The sequence below is a fragment of the Myotis myotis genome, unplaced genomic scaffold (genome assembly GCF_014108235.1).
Source record: "Myotis myotis isolate mMyoMyo1 unplaced genomic scaffold, mMyoMyo1.p scaffold_m19_p_1, whole genome shotgun sequence".
Taxonomy (NCBI): Eukaryota; Metazoa; Chordata; class Mammalia; order Chiroptera; family Vespertilionidae; genus Myotis; species Myotis myotis.
Genome location: NW_023416313.1, coordinates 22,955,226 through 22,974,614, shown reverse-complemented (window position 1 = coordinate 22,974,614; position 19,389 = coordinate 22,955,226). Strand labels below are relative to the sequence as shown.

At 45.3% G+C, this 19,389-nt stretch overlaps 1 protein-coding gene across 4 annotated transcripts in view; it reads right to left on the bottom strand.

Moving 5' to 3' along the window:
• The window catches only part of CUNH4orf19 (chromosome unknown C4orf19 homolog), a 66,147-nt gene that overhangs the window by 4,069 nt on the left and 42,689 nt on the right, over window positions 1-19,389 (bottom strand). For all 4 annotated transcript variants that reach the window (XM_036331111.1, XM_036331128.1, XM_036331100.1 and 1 more), the window contains exon 2: window positions 8,798-8,840. The gene's annotated coding sequence lies outside the window, so the exon portion shown is untranslated. The remainder of the gene's footprint in view (window positions 1-8,797; window positions 8,841-19,389) is intronic.

Here is a 19,389-nt window from a genome sequence, read left to right as displayed (position 1 = left end):
AGGTCATCACCAGCTTCACCTGACGCACCTGCTCCTGCTCTGCCCTTCCCATTGCTGGGCTGATTCTGGCCACAATTCGTGGACTCCATTCTTGCAGTTCAAGGGGGCTTCCTGGTGGCAGGTGGACTCAGTCTGTGTTTCTTTCATTTCTCACCTGCCCACTGTCTCCCGCCTTTTTCCCAAGGTGGCATTTTTTCCCCTGCACATTGCCCTCTGAATAAAACCTTCTCTGCATGGGAAACGGACTACATTGTTCTGGTCTTTCCTTTGAGTCATTCTCCATTTCTAATATTTGCGACCTTCTCAAAGACAGGCTAAAGCCCTCGTCCCTCTGTGTCCACAGGACGTGTGCGCTTGAAACAGAGAGAGATCCCTCGCTGTTGATGGGGTTACTGCCTCCCCTGGTCTCTCTCCTGCCTCCAGTCATGGAAGAATTTCCCACGATGCTGCTTCACAAGCCTTTACCCGCAGAGAAAGCCTTTACCCTTTACAGACTGGCTGGCTGGTTACAAGGGACTAGGTTGGCACTGATAAATCAAATCCACAAATAACCCCCTATGGAGGATAAAAATGCCCCACCCCCAAAACAGCCACATCCTACCCTCTGCAACTGGTGAATGCTACCTCATATGACCAAAACCAACCAACCAACCAAACAAATCTTTGCGGGTGTGGTCACAGATTTGAGATGGGGAGAGTGGCCTGGCTTTCCTGGTTCAGAGCCCAGCTCTGCCTCTTACTGGCTTGTGACTTAGGGCCTCAGCTATTTCATCTGTGAATGCGGATAACAATATACTAGCACGGGGTGTTGCCGGGGAGTATACAAGTGAATATTCATACTAAGCATATGCTTATTATTCAGCTCTGTTTGGATACAGCATGCTTAAAAAAAAAATAAGATGGAAGCCTTCCACCTAAGGAAGATGTAATCTAGCCACGACATACACATACGCACAACAGCCTTAATAGTATCAAGTAAGGCTTGTTTCTGGCATAAGAGGCAAATGGTATATTTCTACCAACGTGGCACCAACTGAAAGACCCAAACCCCAGTGCAACAGAGGATCGACGGGCAGAGAAATCACTGGGAGCTTAGCCAGTGAATATGTGTGTACAGCTTTTCCTCCTCCAAAGCTCTCTCAGTTAAATTACCCCAGGGTTTTGTTTCTGGCCCCTGCTCCCCCTTCATGCCCATTTTCTGCTAATATTTCATATACTAGAGGCCCGGTGCACGAAATTTGTGCATGGTGTGTGTGTGTGTGTGTGTGTGTGTGTGTGTCCCTCAGCCCAACCTGCACCCTCTCCAATCTGGGACCCCCTGAGGGCAGTCGGACATCCCTCTCACAATCCAGGACTGCTGGCTCCCAACCTCTTGCCTGCCTGCCTGCCTGCCTGCCTGCCTGATTGCCCCTAACCGCTTCTGCCTGCCAGCCTAATCACCCCCTAACCACTCCTCTGCCAGCCTGATCAATGCCTAACTGTTCCCCTGCTGGCCTGATTGCCCCAACTGCCCTCCCCTGCTGGCCTGGTACCCCTAGTTGCCCTCCCCTGCCAGCCTGGTCCTCCCCAACTGCCCTCCTCTGCAGGCTTGGTCCCTCCCAACTGCCCTCCCCTGCTGGCCTGATTGCCCACAACTGCCCTCCCCTGATGGCCATCTTTGACCACATGGGGGTGGCCATCTTGTGTGTTGGAGTGATGGTCAATTTGCATATTACCTATTTATTATATAGGACTAGCTGGACAAATGGCATGAAAAGTACCACATGCACCTCCTGTCCTCCACCAACTCCTGTCCTCCCCTCTCACCCCTGCCCGTCCACACCCTGCTCTAAAATCCTGCCCATCCATGCTAGCACTACCTTTGTTTATCTTGGTCTCTATTAAAAACAAAAAAAAAACAGCCAGGAAAGGGGGCCAAAGAACAAACAAACAAACAAAAAAAGAAAACCTTAAAGAAAAAGAAAAAAAGAAAGGTGTTTACGTGTTTGAGAGAGGGCAGATCATGGAAGAGAATAATGTACTGAAAAATGTCAGGGAGTTCAACTTTAGGATGGTGAGTTTAAGCGTCCAGGGGGAGGTTTCCTTCTGAGAAGGAGGAAGGAAGGAAGACAGAGGCACGTCTTGAGTGACACCCTGTGTTCCCAGCGACGCGGAGACTGACTGGGGTCCACCTTGGGGAGCCCTGGCCAGGCTGGGTCTGTCCCACCCTCTGCTGCGGTGGCCGTGGCCACATAAGCAACATGCACAGAGATGCAATGACTGCTGAGATTTACCGGCCCAACGAGAGAGCCAGCACCTCCGTTTCTTACAGACTTTACACGTCATCATCTGTGGCTGTTAAGACCCCCTCTCACTCCCTCAGGAAAACCACAGGATCTATATTTTCCTTCAAAACCACCTAATTGTGAAGGATGTTTCAATGACTGTCCCCTTTTGGGATCAAATTTCCAGTTTGGCTTCTCCTCCCACTTCCCCCTCTAGGGCATACCACTGGGGCTTCCTGCAGACCTGGCCCGGTGCCCGAGGGCCATGCTCTGAGCCTCTCCTAAGCTCAGTGTGCACGGCCTCTGCCTGGTTACGGGGTCTGCCCGCTCACCTCACCCCTGTTCTCCTTCCCCAGCGACATTCCTTCTCCCAGTGAGACCAGCTCCAGCGTCCAAGGCTGTGTGACGGCTGATGAAAGTGGTGGGACTAACGTATTAACAGCCGGGCCCTGACTGCCCTATCTACAATGATTTGTCCTTATCTGATGATTCCTAATAGCAAATCCAATTTCTTTCTCTTTCCATGTCACCCCCACATCTATATCTTGCTTTTAGGAAGGCGTCCTCCCATTGCTGGGTGCAAAAAGGAACACCCATCACCTGTGTGATCCGTGGATGCAAATGGGAAAAACACTCCAAGAGTCAGACAGAGCTAAAAGCGGGCGGACTATCTGCTTTCCCTGCCCCCCTTGGACGACAGCTAGCTCACAGGTGAGAAGTCAGTTGTCAGGTGCCCTTTATGCCTGAGCAGGGTGGAAATCTGCTTTCTCTTTGGAGTAGAAAAAAGCAACAGAGAAGCAAAGGGCAGATCCTTCCCGTTTACACAGGGGCAAAGCAAACACCATTAGGGGGCGTGTCCATCGGTGCTGGCGCCTGCCCACTCCTGGAGTCCGTGTTGGGGGTTGACTTCGTCCTGCGTTTGGTGTGGACGTTAAACAGTCCTGTGCTTGAAGATGAACTAGACAATGCCCCATCTGTTACTAGCAAGTCTCCTTGCTGGAAAACCCTGTTTCCTAAGGGGGAGAGGGTGGAGGCGGGAAGAAGGGACAAGAGGGGAGAGCCACCAGTTTGCTAACCAGACAGAAATTGACTGAAAATTCACCAGGAAGTGAAGGGAATATAGGAAAAGGCTCCCCCGGTCAGAAAGGACTGCCTGTATAGGTTAGCTATTAGTATTAAATCAATGTTCATTTCCTGATTTGAATCATTGTACTTGGGGGGGGGGGGCGCGATATATAAGAAAGTGACCCTGTTCTTAAGAAATACACAGTAAAATAAAGTATTTATGGGATCTGTAACTTGTTAAAATGATTCCGGAAAAAAATGTGTGTGTGTGTGTGTGTGTGTAGAAACAAAGAATAAACTCAGTGTGGAGAATGGCAACATTTGGGGACCCTGGTTACAACGTTTGTGTGGGGATTCTTTTATTTTTAACTTAAATAATTTTATTATAAAATTTTATATGAAGCAAAATTCATAAACAGAACTAAGACAGTAGATAAGCTTGTTGAAGTCCCACAGACCTTTCTGAATGTAGCTGTCACTCTGAGTATTTACTGAAGACCTGCCCTCAAATGGCAGTACCAGGACTGGGCCTCGAAGGCACAGTATCCTAGTTCCTGGCCTCTGGCTGCCCCCTATAAAGAGGGAATTAGCGTCTAGTGCTGGGGTGTCGTCAGCTGTCTGCTGCCCTGCTAAACACAGGCTCCTCACAGGCAATGCCTAACCCAGCGCAAGGCCAGCTCACTAAGGAGCACCTCATATTGTTATTCAAACAAAGCGATGACTGGTAAGTGTCATGTGCCCATGAGTGAGTGGCCCATATGGAATTTTTGACGTTATTATTCCTGTAGAGAGTTTACCTTCCTATGGTCAAATCTTACACTGCCTTGTGGCCCAAAAGGAAAAGCCACGTGCAAGAGCCGAGAGAGAGGGAGGGGAGGAACCCTGGTCCACCCCCCCCCCCCCCCCCCGAGAAACAGGCGAACCTCCCGCGTGTGATCCCAAGGTCAAGGATGTTCCGCGTCAGGGGTTCCGTGTTCAGCCAGCTTTCAAAGCAGCAGCTGGGAAGTGGTTAGAGTTTATCGGAGCTGAAGTGCTTGGAAGAGAGACAGATTAAAATCAAACATGGAAAGTACAGCTCCGTGTTGAAAACCCAACTGGCCAATGTTTATAGAAAATAGTCGGGATCCCAGGTCAGCTGGTCAGCAGGTGAAGTCGACAAATATTTAGTGAGCCGGTTCTGGATACTGAGCTCTCCGACTCAAAGGGGAATGAATGAAAATAACTCCCAGGTGCTCCAGAAAAGAGGAAAGACTGCCTGCCCCCCTCTCACAGACGGCGCCCAATCTCCACTTGGAAAAGAAAGATACATTCTTGACTCCCCAACCTACTTCCTCAGCAGAGCCGGTCCCTCCTTTCCGGGCAGGCTTTGCAAACTCGCAGGGCCATGGTTTCCTGCTGTGTTTCCCTTTCTCCTAAAGAGGCTGAGCTTCATTGATTGTGAGAAACCCAGAGACACTATGGAGCCCTTTATTATCACCATCAAATGGTCCATTTATGCACTCGCAATAGCCAATGTCTACGACACAGGTGTTAGCATCACCTAGAACTGGGCTTGATGGGCTATCAGGGTGCAGGGATGTGTTTGTAGGTCCCCCCTAAAAAAGGGGGTTCCTTGGTCAAGTAGGTTTGGGCACAGCAGAGAATAGGGATGAACACATTCATAGTTATGAATAGGAACTATTTCACTCTGCCTAACCTAGCACTTCCCCAAATTATGTGAGCACAGACCTTTTCTTTTTCCACAAAACACTATTAACAACCAACACAACTTGTGTTTTGTGGAACATGTTGGGGAAAACAACTGTCAGGATGACAGTCCTAATCATTTGGTGGAGTCCTGGGCTCTAAGCTAATATGCAATGTGGTGTTTGGGTGAACGCGGCCCCTAAAGTCTGTGCTGGGTGTAGGACATGTGGGTCCCGGCAACAGCTCTGTCACCAACTGCGGGACGTGGGGAAGCTGCTGACTCTCTGGATTCCTACCTGTTTCTTTCTTTTAAAAAATAAATATCTTTTATTGATTTTTTACAGAAAGGAAGGGAGAGGGATAGAGAGTTAGAAACATCGATCAGCTGCCTCCCGCACACCTCGTACTGGGGATGAGCCCGCAATCAAGGTACATGCCCTTGATGGGAATTGAACCTGGGACCCTTCAGTCCACAGGCTGACGCTCTATCCACCGAGCCAAACCGGTTAGGGCCTGCCTGTTTCTTTATCTGCAAAAGGAGTCCACGGCACCAGGGTTTTCTTGTGAATCGATTCTAGTAATCTCAACAGCGACTCAGGAAGAAGGGAACTCAGCCTGGAGTACAGTTACCTCATTGAGTCCTGAGAACTCCACTGCCAGGGAGGCACCGACATGACCTTTTACAGGTGGGAACCCCGCTCAACGGGTTGTCAACACCCTATTGTGCTGCCGTTGAGGTGTGTTGGGTCCCAAGTCCACACTCACCCGACCCGACCCATGATCCCGACTGACAGCAGAAAGCTCCCCTCAACTCCCCCTCCCCCGGCCCATCTCCTCTGGAACTGTGTCCCACACCCTGGAGCCCGAGGTGGAGAGAGAGTGGGTGTCATGGCAAGGTCCCTGGGAGGGATGAGGACCCAGATCAGGGCACCCTGTGGGGTGGGGGTAGATGTGTGGGGTGGGATGGCATTTACACGAACATTTGGGGAGATCCATCACACCACACAGGCAGTTCAGCAGAGTGGCTACATGAACAATGTTGAGTTTGGGTTCCAGTTCTGCCTTCACCTCTTATCAGCTTTGTGAGCTCTGGGCAAATTTCTTAGCCTCTGTGAGCATTAGTTGTCTAATCTGAAAAGCAGGACTGATAACAGTTCCTGTTTGTCAGGATTACTTGGAACATTAAAGGAGATGAAAGTATGTAAGGCATTTACTGTAAATGTCTGGCACACTGCCAGGGCTTATTAATAACTATAATAAGTAGTTTAAATCTGAGTATTGACTGTGCATCAAGTACCGTTTTAAGAACTTTCATGTATTCATTCACTTTAACTTAACCCTTTTAGGTGGAAACCAGTATTTTATGGCTAAGTAAATGGATATAAAAGTTAGGAAGTGGTACAGTGTGGTTATTATTAGCACTGTGGCTATTGTCTTCATTAGCAATACTTCCTGATTATATAATATGTAACTACGTCTATTATATAATATTTCCTATTGTATTACTATCACCTGTCTTGGTAGGTTGTTTTCTGAGTCCACTGGATTATGCAATAAAAAGCAGGTAGATGTGGTTTTATCTATTCACCACCAGATGGCAGTATATAGTGGTTATTTAATCTATGGCAAGCATGTCAAACTCAGAGGCTAACAAGGGCCAAATAAACAAGGTGTAAGTTTATGTGGGCCGCAAAACACCCCCAAAAGCTCCAATTTTCATAGAAACGTAGGTTTATTTCGAAAAGTATAGTATAAAAAAAAGAACAAGAGCAGTGATAAAATCAATGTTTTCTTCCTGACACTTGGCATCTCTTCTCAGCTACTATCTTTCCTGCTTCGGGGGAAATCTTGTTCGCAGTGATTATTTTCAAAACTGACCCAAGGTGAATGTCAGTAATTCTGGATCTGACAGGAGACCTATTTCCTTTCATAATTATAAATAACTGCTCACACTGTTATATTGGCTGGGCTGCAAAAATATTTGTTGTGGGCCGCATGCGGCCTGCAGGTCGCGAGTTTGACATGCTTGATCTACGGTAATTTCAAGAGAGGGACTTTGTATGGGAAAGGTCTCAGAGACACGAGAATCAGGGCACAAAAGGTGTAGGTGTTCTGCTACGTAGTAAAGTTAGGGAGGGAGTGACGTGGTAAATATTTGAGACAATTAGTGTCTCCTATAAGCTGGCCATGAGGTTTATTCAGTCGTCTGGCCAGACCACCGTGGGGTCAAAGGCTCCTGCAATTCTATTTAGGCCTCTTTTAATGCAATGACTGCTCATCAACCCCCAAATGGGGGAATCTGGGTTTCTCTCTCCCGCCTGTATGTGTGGACAATAATTCTGTGGGAGAGGCTGGGAGAGGAAGGAGCCTATGGGGTGTGCAAGGGTCCAGCTCCTCCCCCTGGATCCCACAGTGAATCTTAGAGAACATCACACCCAATCGCCTTTTTTATAAATGTGGACTCAGGGCTGGGAGCCTAAAATAGAGGACAAGAAAAAAACAGACTGTCCCATATCTGTAGAGGACCCTTGGTGTGCAGAATTGGGATCCCAAAGTTTTTTTGAATTACAGTAAAAATAGATTTTGCACTTGAAAAGCTGAGTAAAGTTCCTACTGGAGACTAGACGCTCTACCAGTTATTAGGACACAAAAAGGCAGAAGATCTCCCCTGTCTGTTAAAGGCCTCATCACCCATTCATTCAACAAACATGTCTTGAGCATCTATATGATGTGGCAAGTACTGGACTTGATTCCAGGGATCTGGAAGGAGTGTACAGTCCAGAAAAGGAGACAGTTATATAAAGACATGACTAATAACGTGTTGTATTGAAATGTTATATATCATCTCTTACATAAGGTGGGGAGTGCCTGAGTAACCTTGGGAAGATTAGAAGAGGCTTGTGGGCAAAGGTGAGCAGATAATGGTGCAGGTGGGGTCCAGGGTGCACCCCAGGGGGAACACAGTACCAGCTCAGGATCACAGGAATGCTACAGGGAGGCGGGATGCCACCTCTGACACACTCTCTCTTAAATGCACCCTCTGATTAGGCAAGATAAAGGTAGATAAGGTTTTACATCAAGGAGGCAGCTTGATTATCTAGAATTTGCAGAGGCAAACAAGGACAATGCACACACTACTTTCAGGATCCCAGTAGGGAGAACAGGCTGGTTCCACTGGAATAAGCTAGACAACAGATCCTATCCCCATATCGGGCTGAAGATGGAAATGGTAAGGGAGTTGGGGAGAAGACCCAGAGAGAAATAAAAGAAAGGAAGGCCTGCAATCCTAGGGCCTGGCTCCTTACCTTGAGTGCACCAGAATATCCTAGGAGGCTGGGCCTCACCCCCAGACTTCTGACTGAGCAGGACTGGGGTGGGGCCAGTTAGAATCTGCATTTCTAACAAGTTCCACGTGAGGCTGATGATGTTGGTCCTGGGAACATACCTTAAGAATCACTATTTGGGAGCAATGGTCTTTATTGCAGAAACCCCACATTGCCTGGGGAGATAGAATAACTGAAAATCTTCCAGGGTGAAGATCTAGTTGGGTCTCACGTGTTTGAGAATTGTAGCCCCAAACAACAGAAGTAAAGAGGAACTCGAGTTCTACTCAAACCCGAATGTGCCAGAAAGATACAGACTTTGGGGTTTACTCTGCCTACTGGTTTTAATGTTTTAGATAAGAAAAACTGTAGTGAAAGACCGAGTAATCGAAAATTTAATGGATAGTAGAAAGAATAGACTTTCCCCCCCCACAGCATTAAAACAAGAAAACAGCTTACCTGTTGTGAAGATTGTCCATTAGGTTTCTCTTAACTTCTCTTCCTATAACAACAAAAACATTGAAAATTGAGATCTGCAAGTTGCCTCTGTGTCACAGTCAAGTTGCATCAACGAAGTGACAGCGAGCGTGTGCTCAGAGGCGCTAGGCAGTGATACGGGGGATGGAGCTCCCGATCTGGAACAGTCAGCCCAGGCAGACAAGCTCTGAAGTTCACCAGGCCCACCTCCTGACACTCACCATTCACTGAACAATTTACCCACATTTCAGCATTTCTTCTCTGAAATAAGATTGCAGTGAGATTTAAATGGCACAACGTGTGAGCTAGTTAGCCCATGCTGGCCATGTTGGAATTGTTCAATACCCCAAAGCTATTGCTCTTTATTGCTGTTGACAAACATGACTTGACAACACGTCTCTTCTCTGACGGGTAAGGTTTCAATTCAGCAGAAAGAAATTCAAGGCATTTGCTTCTTGGAGACATATCAATAAAGTTTCAATGAACACACGTAAAATATTTTAACAAAATACATAATTTAGAAAATACTAGTAGCTTTGCTCATAATGAAAATGATGTATAGAATTTGAAAGTAAAGCAAATGTGTAGACTTTTACCAATTTATCGATTATTAGAATAATTCACTATCTATAGACACAATTTTTTAAAAAAAATGCTCTTATCCTACAAGCCACTCCCCTGTTAAGAAGCCTTAAGTAGTTCTGCATTGCCTACCAGTCTTTAGTGCACTCAGCTAAGCATTCACGGTCTTTCACAATATGGCACCATTGGCCTTCCAACATTACCTCTGAAACTCCTTAAGCCACACCTATTTCCAGCCAATCTGGATTTTTCACTATTTTGTTCTGTTTCTATGCCTTTGTACATGTTATTTCCCCCAGTTGGCTTGCCTCCATGACCATCGATATTTTGCAAAATTCTACTGATCCTTCAAAACTTATTTCATACACCACTTCCTCCATGAAGATTTAAAAAAAAAAAAATCCAACTAAAGGTAACTACTCTGTTCTTTTACTTTCTATAGGACCTTCAACCTCTTGGATGGGTCTGCTCACTGTATGCCCTGGATGACAATAATTCATTTATATAACATTCCCTCCATTAGACTGTAAACTCTGAGGAAGGAAGGGCCCTGGCTTCATCATTGTTTATCCACATGTTGTATTTCTTCACACGCTGACTTACATTGAGGTGATAATTGCATGTCTTTAAAAAAAATTGACATATGATGTTAAAAACATCCTATGTTCAATGAGGGTCTACCTTGAGTATAATTATACAGAAATGTGTAAGACATGGTCCATTTACCCAAGAACCTTCTAAGGTGAAAATGAACAATATCCAGAGACAGAGTAAGAATTTTACAAACTCTAAGCATAGTAAAAGATCATGTATCAAAATAAAAACAACAACTATAAAAAAAGACACTTCAAAGAAATTCTATTTTTTTCCGAGGATGATTCTTTGAAATAATAAATTTTTTCAAAAGAAAGTATTTTTGGCACACTTGCTTTGCCGGTGCCTTAGGTGCATGACTAATTTGTTGGACAAGCTAGCATTAACATTAATTGGGTTGTACATGTTGAGGACCCAATGACTGGTACAGCTAATCAGTGCTAAGCATCATGGGAGCTTGGGAGAAAAAGACATCCCAGTGGGATTGGGCTGCCAAGAAAGGGTTTATAGGCAAAGAGGAAAGTTTTAGTAAAAGCAAAAGGATAGTGCTCTGGCTGGCGTGACTCAGGTGGTTGAACACCATCCGGTGCACTAAAAGGTCGCTGATTTGATTCCCTGTCAGGGCACATACTCAGATTTTGGGTTCCATCCCCAGTTCAGCGGCATACAGGAGGCCAACTGATCAATGTTTTCTCTCACATTGATGTTTCTCTCCCTCTTTCTCCCTTTCCCTCCCCCTTCTCTAAAAATCAATAAAAAAATATTTAAAAAATAAATTGAAAAAAGCAAAAGGGTAGCAAAGAATACGACTTGTGTAAAAACACAATGGAGGGGACCCATGTTGCGGATATGGGCGATGGATTTGGCACACGTGACCAACTTACCGAGGCTCTTGAAAACAGGCCCAGAAGACCAAACATGACATGATTGGTAAAGAGAGTAGGTTGTTGAGCAGTGAATGACAGCATGATGACAATATATTTGAAAGCCTCACCTGTTAGTAGTCATCAGGGAACATGAAAAGGGTTAGGTCCGGAGAGACTTGCTAAGGTTAACACTTTGAATTAAGTGAAGTGATGAAAGAGCCTGGTGTGTGGTCCCATCTAAGGGAATCCAGACGAAAAAACAAATTTGGAAATCTACTTTCTCAAGCTTTCATTGATTTTCAAGTTAAACATTACTTTCTACTATCCCTCGTTTCTCTTAGCACATTGGTTTATGCATGTATTATCTATAATGCCCTGAAAAAATTTTGTTGCCTCAGTACCTGTTTCCTTACATGTAAAATGACAATTAAAAGTACCTTTTCCAGAGAGTAATTAGGATCAAGTGAAAGAACACAGTAGAGGATCTAGCACAGTGGTTGGCACAAACTACAATTTCAACAGGGTTAGCTAAGATTTTTTTCATTTGTTATCTTCATCATCGACATTATCATCATCATCTCTTAGTCAGTTTTCTACCTTCCTTCCCCCCCCCCCCCCACTACACTGGAAGTTCCTTGATTCCAATGATTGCATCTCATTATCTTTGTTTCTTCAAAAAGGAATGCAAAGTAGGATTTTTGCTATGTACTGAATTGTAAGAGGAAAAATGCCAGAAATCCATGAAAGCAGAGATCTGTGTTACAAAAGAAGGAATATTAAATTATTCTTATTTTTGGAAGCAGATAGACAGGAAGAATGGTGGTTCCATAAACAGGAGAGCTGGAAGGAGAACCGTGTGCAGTATTTGAGAGATCCTGAATTCAGCATTTAGCTTACTGAGCTGACGTGATGGATGGGCAGAAGAGTGGCAGAGAGAACAAATGTACCCAGCCACCTTCCATTAAAAGAAAAAATGTGCATAAACTTATAGAGAGAGCAAAAAAGGAGATAAAACAGAAAGTCCATGAATGTGCCCTCGTCAGTTTGGCTCAGTGGATAGAGCATTGGCTTGTGGACTGAAGGGTCCAGGGTTCCATTCCGGTCAAAGGCACATGTCCAGGTTTTGGGCTTGATCCCCAGTAGGGGGCATGCAGGAGGCAGTCACTCAATGATTCTCTCTCATCATTGATGTTTCTATCTCTCTCTCCCTCTCCCTTCCACTCTGAAATCAATAAAAATATATTTTAAAAAGTCCATGAGTGTGCAGTAACTAACCTAGTAAATCAGCAATATAGATAACCAAGGACTAGCTGAACATAGACTGTAGAATCTTTAAAGGCATCCTGAAGGTGGGAATAAAGAGGGAAGGGCTAAAACCAGGATAGTTTGGAAAGTGTTTAAGAAGCAGTTGGGCCCTGGCTGATTTGGCTCTGTGGATAGAGCATCAGACTGCAGACAGAAGGGTCCCAGGTTTGATTCTGGTCAAGGGCACAGGCTCGATCCCCAGTTGGGGGCGTTCAGGAGGCAGCCGATCAATGCTTCTCTCTCATCATTGATATTTCTGTCTCTCTCTTCCTCACCCTTCCTCTCTGAAATCAATAAAAATATATTTTAAAAAAAAGAAAGGTAGAAAGAGAGAGAGAGAGAGAGAGAGAGAGAGAGAGAGAGAGAGAGAGAGAGAGAGAGAAAGGAAGGAAGGAAGGAAGGAAGGAAGGAAGGAAGGAAGGAAGGAAGGAAGGAAGGAAGGAAGAAAGAAAAGAGCAGTTGGTTCCTAAATCCTTTTCGGCACTTGGATTTCAGGTGGTTTCCACTCTCCATCTCAACTAAAGAATGTAAGTATAGCATCTGGAAAGGGTAAAACAGGGTTTCTGGATCTGGAACACAGTAGGGAACACACAGCAAAGGGCAGGGGTACTGAACCCCAAACCAAGTGGTTAAGTGTGTAAATATGAAATGCTGAGACCCTCACCTGCTCCCTGCCCCTTCACTCTGGGATTGCTGGCAGCCACCCTCTCACCCTCTCCAGACATCTGAGGAAAGTCTCTCACAGGAGAGACAGAAATGGAAACCAACCAACCAATCAACAAGAAAACCTCTGGAAACAAAGAGGGAGAAGAAACAAAATAATGGACAATAATAATTTTCATCATGTCACTTGCATGCAAAAAGAATAAGAAACTGTTGAATAGTCTATTGAGAGCTTCCCCCTGGGGCCTCCCCTAAAATCTCCACCCTGAAAATCCTTAGAACAGAGGAACCACTGTGCTCTCTGTCCCAGGCACGTTACCATTAGCTTCCTCACTCCCAAGCTCTAAAGGCCGTTCCTTTATCTTGATAACTTGTTTCCTAAATCCATTTTTTTAAGGAATTACTTTTCATACTCTATGATTTATCAAATAAATATTCTCTTACAAAAAAAGAACAAAAAACAAAAAGAACCAAAGGCTATTAAGAAAAATCAGAGAAAGGCAATAAAAAAAGCTCTTGGAAATAAAAACAAAACAGCAAAAATGAACTTTTAAATACAGAATCCAGAAGGAAAAGGTGAAGAAATCTCACATAAAGTAGCAAAAGAGATAAAGACGTGGAAAATGAAATAGAAAAGATAAAAACATTAGAGGACCATCCAGGAGGTCCAATATCCATATAATTGGAGTTCCCTAAAGATAGAGCAAACAAAGGGTGGGGAAAACTTTGTCAACAAAATAACATAAGAAACTCCCTCATAACTAAAGGACACGAGTTTCTAGATGAAAGCACTGACCAACTGACCAACACAGTGGATAAAAATAGACTCAAGCCAAGATACAACATTGTGATATTTCAGTTGTAAGTATACAGAACATTGAACAAATGGGGAAAAAAAAGGGCCATTTGTTACCTCCAGTGAAAAGTAAAGATCTTACAGGCTTCCAGGGAAAAAAAAAGAGAAAGAAACAAAACCCCAGATCATATACAAACATAGACTGGGGATCAGAATGGTTTCAAACTTATTAAACACACACACACACACACACACACACACACACACACACACACACACATCAATCTAAACCTGGCCAAACTATCAATTAAGTGAGAGGGCAGGTTAAATATATTTTCAGATATATAAAACATCCATCCATATATCTTCCCTCCTGGGAAGAAGGCTATTGGACAATGTAACAAGCAAATGAAGAGAGAATCCAGGAGGAGAAGGCAAGAGAAATAGGAAATGGAACACTAAACACAGGAGAGAGACCAAAGTGTCCCCAGGATGATGGTGCCCAGAGATCTCAGAATGCCAGCAGTGTGCACAGGGAAAGGGCAGCTCATTCAGCTGGAGAAGGTAAGAAGGTACTGGGCAGTTTTCTATCCCCTGCACCACCATTCTTTTAGAGCAGCAGTTCTCAACCAGGGTGCTGCAAGAACTTTTACAACATGCAATAGGTGACTGTTTAGTCAGGGGCACTGACCTCTTTTCCCTTAGGTTGTCAAATTAAAAAATGACAACAGCCAACACAATAGCGTTCTGGTGTGAATGAATAAAAATTATACTTTTTAGGGGGGGGGGGTTCAGATCAGCAAAAAGTATAATATGTTTTTGGTGTGCCACAGAATTTTAGTAATTAGATTATGTGTGCCATGAGATGAAAAAGGTTGAAAATTGCTGACTGAGAGAAATGATATTTACAGGCAAACAACCGAATTAATCTGCTAAAAAGTGATTTCCTTTGAGGAAAGTGATCAGTTGGAGCTTCATTTGAAGATTTGGAAATCAAGCCAGTCATAACAGCAATGCCCCGAGGAAGGGTAAACCAGATGATAGAAAGCCAGGACAATAATGCTTGTGAAAATACCAACTCACATCCCTTTAACCTACATTAATTATTCAAGTTCTAGCACTGTGGGCCAGGCCAGGTGCTCATAAATGATCATAATGGGATGAGTAAGACAGAAAGTTTACAACCCAGTGAGGTAGCCAAAACAGAAACCAACAATTATGATCCAGTGATATAAGTGAGTTCATAGGCAAAGTATTATAAAAATGTGGGCACCAGCAATCAACCTTCCAGAGTCCTCTAAGGCTGTGCAGTCCAATATGCAAACTCCCTGCCAACGAGCCACATGTGGCTAGTGGCTACCGTAGTGGACAGTGTAGACCGGTGGTCCCTAACCTTTTCTTGGCCATGTCCCACCTGAGCAGCTCTAAAATCCTGAGGCCCCTACCCTGTGACATATATAATTCTTATTATTCAAAAAGTAAACTCCTATTCACGTGGAGGAAGCCTAAAGGCCATTCACTTGGTCTAAACAAGCTTCCAAAGAACATGGCATCCATGAAAGAGAAACATAAAAGAACGAAAGGACAGTTGAAGTACTGAGGAAGAAATCACTAAGACATTGTTAAAAAAAAATGTAGTGATACGAAAAAATAGCAAATAAAGTTTCAAAGCATGTAATAGAGAACTGAAATGCATAAATATGTCACAATATATGTTTATATACTGTATGTGAGGCCCCTAGAACAGTAAGAAATGCAAAAAAATTCACTGTTAATAACTCATTCTCAAACGGCCCCCCCCTTAAAAATCAAATTTGCCCCCTTGTGGGGCATGTGCCCCATGTTGGGAACCACCGGTGTAGACCTAGAGCATTTTCTTTTTAAAAAAATATATTTTATTGATTTTTTTAGAGAGAGGAAGGGAGAGGGATAGAGAATTAGAAACATCAATGAGAGAGAAACATCGATCAGCTGCCTCCTGCACACCCCCTACTGGGGATGTGCCCACAACCAAGGTACATGCCCTTGACCGGAATCGAACCTGGAACCCCTCAGTCTGCAGGCCGACGCTCTATCCACTGAGCCAAACCGGTCAGGGCTAGAGCATTTTCTTTATACAGAAAGTTCTATGGGATGGTGCTGGTCTAGAGGTTCTTTAAAAAAAAAAAATCACATTTTTATTTTTCAATTACAGTTTACATTCAATATTATTTTGTGCTAGTTTCAGGTGTATAGCAATCATATATTTTACAAAGTGTCTCCCCAATATTTCAAGCACCCCCTGGCACAGTACATAGTTCTTACAATATTATTATGTTCCCTAGGCTGCACTTTATATCCTCATGACTATTTTGTGACTGCCACTTTATACTTCGTAAACCCTTCCCCTTTTCACCCAGCCCCCCCAAGAGAGATTCTAAAGTGGGGAGATATTTTTTGCAGCGTATTCAAGTACAGTAAAGGCCTGAGGGGGTCACATTCCATGGATCTATTAGTAAACAGAGACTTACAGAGCTTGATATTTAACCAGCCAAGTTATCTGCACAACCAATGGAATTTTCACTCTGCTAGAAATTTAGTTTTCAAGTGGGCCATCTGGAGCTAGGAAGGGGATTTCTCACATCTCCTGAGGCTGTTTGGCCACCCACAGATGTTGGGGGCAAATGCTGCTGGTGACCAGAAGTCTGGGAGTCTGTGTGAAAGCAGCTTTGCTTAGTGGAAAGGGGGGTGGCGGCGGGGAGGAGTCCTGGAGAACTCAGAAGTGCCTGAGTTTGAATGTTAGCCCCACTACTTATCGGCTGTGTGGCCATGAGCAAATCTCTCAACCTCCCTGGGCCTTAGTTTGTTCTAGACGTGAAGTGTACAGATAATGCATGGATCAGGACAAGCAGGTGGCGGAAGCACCAAATGGCAGCTGCCAGTCTTCTCATGGTTCTTAATTTCCAACTTTCAAGAAATAGTGTGGCTGTTGCCCAGTGGTGTGGCTCAGGTTCAGTGTTGACCTATGAACCAGGAGGTCGCAGTTCGATTCCGGCTAGAGCACGTGTCCTGTTGCAGGCTGGATTCCCAGTGGGGAGTGTGCAGGAGGCAGCAGAGAGATGATGATTCTCTCTCATCATTGATGTTTCTCTCTCTCTCTCTCTCTCTCTCTCTCTCTCTCTCTCTCTCTCTCTCTCTCTCTCCTTCTCTCCCCCCCCCCCTTCTCTCCCTCTCTCTGAAATTAAAAAAAGGAAAAGAAAACAGAAATAGGCTGGTGAAGAGGGGCCCCTCAATGGTGAAAGCTGGCTCTCCTCACCTCTCATTTCTTCTCATCTCACCTCTATTTTCTTAAAGGAGCTTTCAGGGACCGGGAACTTAAGGACCTATCACAGGAAGGGGTATTTCTGTGCAAAGAAGGGAAAAGGATGAAGGGGGCGGGCAGTGGCATTTACTGGAGGGCCAAGGACATGCCGGACCCACTAGCAGGTATGGGTTGTCGTTCTAGAAACCCTCCCAGTGTCTAAGGGGGAGTCAAAGGATGCGAGGGAGGCCATGGAGGGGAGGGCTTGTGGGTGGCAGAGAAGAAGGCAGGGTGGGACATAAACCACAGGATGGGCTGGGTTACACGGGGAGGGGCCATGCATGCCCAGCTACGGGCCCCCCTTGATGAGATTCCTAGTTCATAATAACTGGTGGCAACCTGTCACAGGGACTCACTGGTGGGTGAGGAGTAGCAGCCCAGGGCCCTTTAAGCCCGCCCCCAAACCCTGGCTTATGCTCAGACGGGGATTTACTCCGTGTTTTTACCACACAGCGGCCAGTCCGTCTCTGTTCCCGCCTTTAATTTTCCTGGGAAGAAAAACAAAGTTTCTTTCCAAGTGGAGTTAAGTTCTAAATATGATAAGCCCCGAGTTGGCCCCAACACTGCTTGCAAGCAGTAACTTTCCCTTGTAATTTGTAAATGTATTCAGGCTTGTTTTCGGGTTTTCTTTCATGGGTTCCCTCCCACCCCCACCCCAGGCAGGGCCAGTCTCTGAATAGAAAGAAAAGGTCCCCAGCTGGGCTCCTTTCTCAGAACAAGCTTTGCAAGCCTCACAACATCTTCCTTGGATACGGGTCAGCTGGGGGCCCTCCCTGTCCTCCAGGAGGAATTCCTGCCGGCGTCGCGCACAGGGGCCCCTTTGTTGTCCGAGGTTGTGAGAAGTTAACCACGGCTTCGCACGAGGAAATATCTTTTCCTTGTGTGAAGGAATGATCAAAGAGGAATGTCACTTAAACCAAGGAAAACAAAGCCGTGATTTATATCGAGAATCGCCACAGAGAAGGAAGAGCCTTGTGCCTGCCGTAGAGCACAGGAATCTGCAGGACGGGGTGTAAAATGCACTCGTCTTCTGGTGGACTTTAAAGTGTAGTCCTTAGTGTATGTCAAAGTGTTCAGTCTTCTTTTAAAATATAAAACCTCCTTCTCTTGTGCATCTGCCCCGCTCACAAATATTTCCAATCTTTCCCCAATGTTTACCGTGAAACCTTTTCTCATTAAAGAGAACATGTATGTTTGTGTGCATATATTTACATATAATATACATGCATAAAAATACATGCAATTATACACACATATGCACATCAACGTATAAGCACACCAAGTGTGGGGAAAGGGGAGAGAGGTCAGCCCTAACCATAGCAACCTAACCCCGTGCTAGGGGTTACATTTTTCCCCAGGATTTGTTTCAGTTTGTCCATCTACTTACCAGTTTCACATAATATATAAACAACTTCATATCCTGCCTTTTTCTGCCTAACAGGACGTCTCCAGCCTTTCCCATGACAATACAATGACTGGCTTAAACGATGGCAAATTATTCCGGGGTGAACCTCTGCCAGGGATCCAATCCCCTCCCACCCCATAGCTTCCCATGTTTGGGACTTTCCATGCTCGGTACAGTCACCCTCCTTGCACCTTCCAAGTTCAAAGTCTATGTTGCTGACTGTAAACATCACATGACTGTAATGTGTGTGATGATTTCCCTTTTCTTCTGCCATGAAGTGCAGGTGACCTGTGGGGCCCGCAGCTAAAGAGCAGCCAGGAGGCTGTTCCTTCATCACAAACCAGGAAATGCGGGATCCACAAAGCATTGCTGCTGTTCAATCTCAACACTCCAGGGAAAGGAGCCAGGACAGCCTGGCCAGCAGAAGCCCTCCTTCCCAAATAGTTAAAGACCCCGCACCAGGGAGAACAAGGAACCGCCCTTGAATTCTCCATTCCTAGTGCATTCAGCTCTCAGCCAGGTGTCTCTCTTAGCGGTAGGGCCCGGGAACCATGGCTGACAACCGTCAGGTCAGGGAAACTGTAGCTGCTCCATTGCCCTTTGGGTATCGCCCGTCCTCTTTGTGAAGTCCTCATTCTGTCAAATGTTCTCACATGCGCAGTATGAGACATTCCGCTCAGATGTGCAAACTATCTTCATTCCCAAGGGCAGGTCGGGGGGGGGGGGGGCAGGAGAGGCTGGAGGTTGCGGGGTGGCGTAGAGGCTGAACAGGTGACCTCATTGAGGTGAACTGGGCCCAGGTCGGCAGTGTAGTTAGTTACACTCAACAGATCTTCAAAACCAAAACTTGGGGCTCTAGCTCTGATGCATGAGTGTATGACCGTGTGCGAGCGTGTGTGTGTGAGTGTGAGCGTGTGTGTCTGTGTTGGTGGTGATGGTATCTGATACTTGAATATCCATTATGTCAGTGGTCGGCAAACCGCGGCTCTTGAGCCACATGTGGCTCTTTGGCCCCGTGAGTGT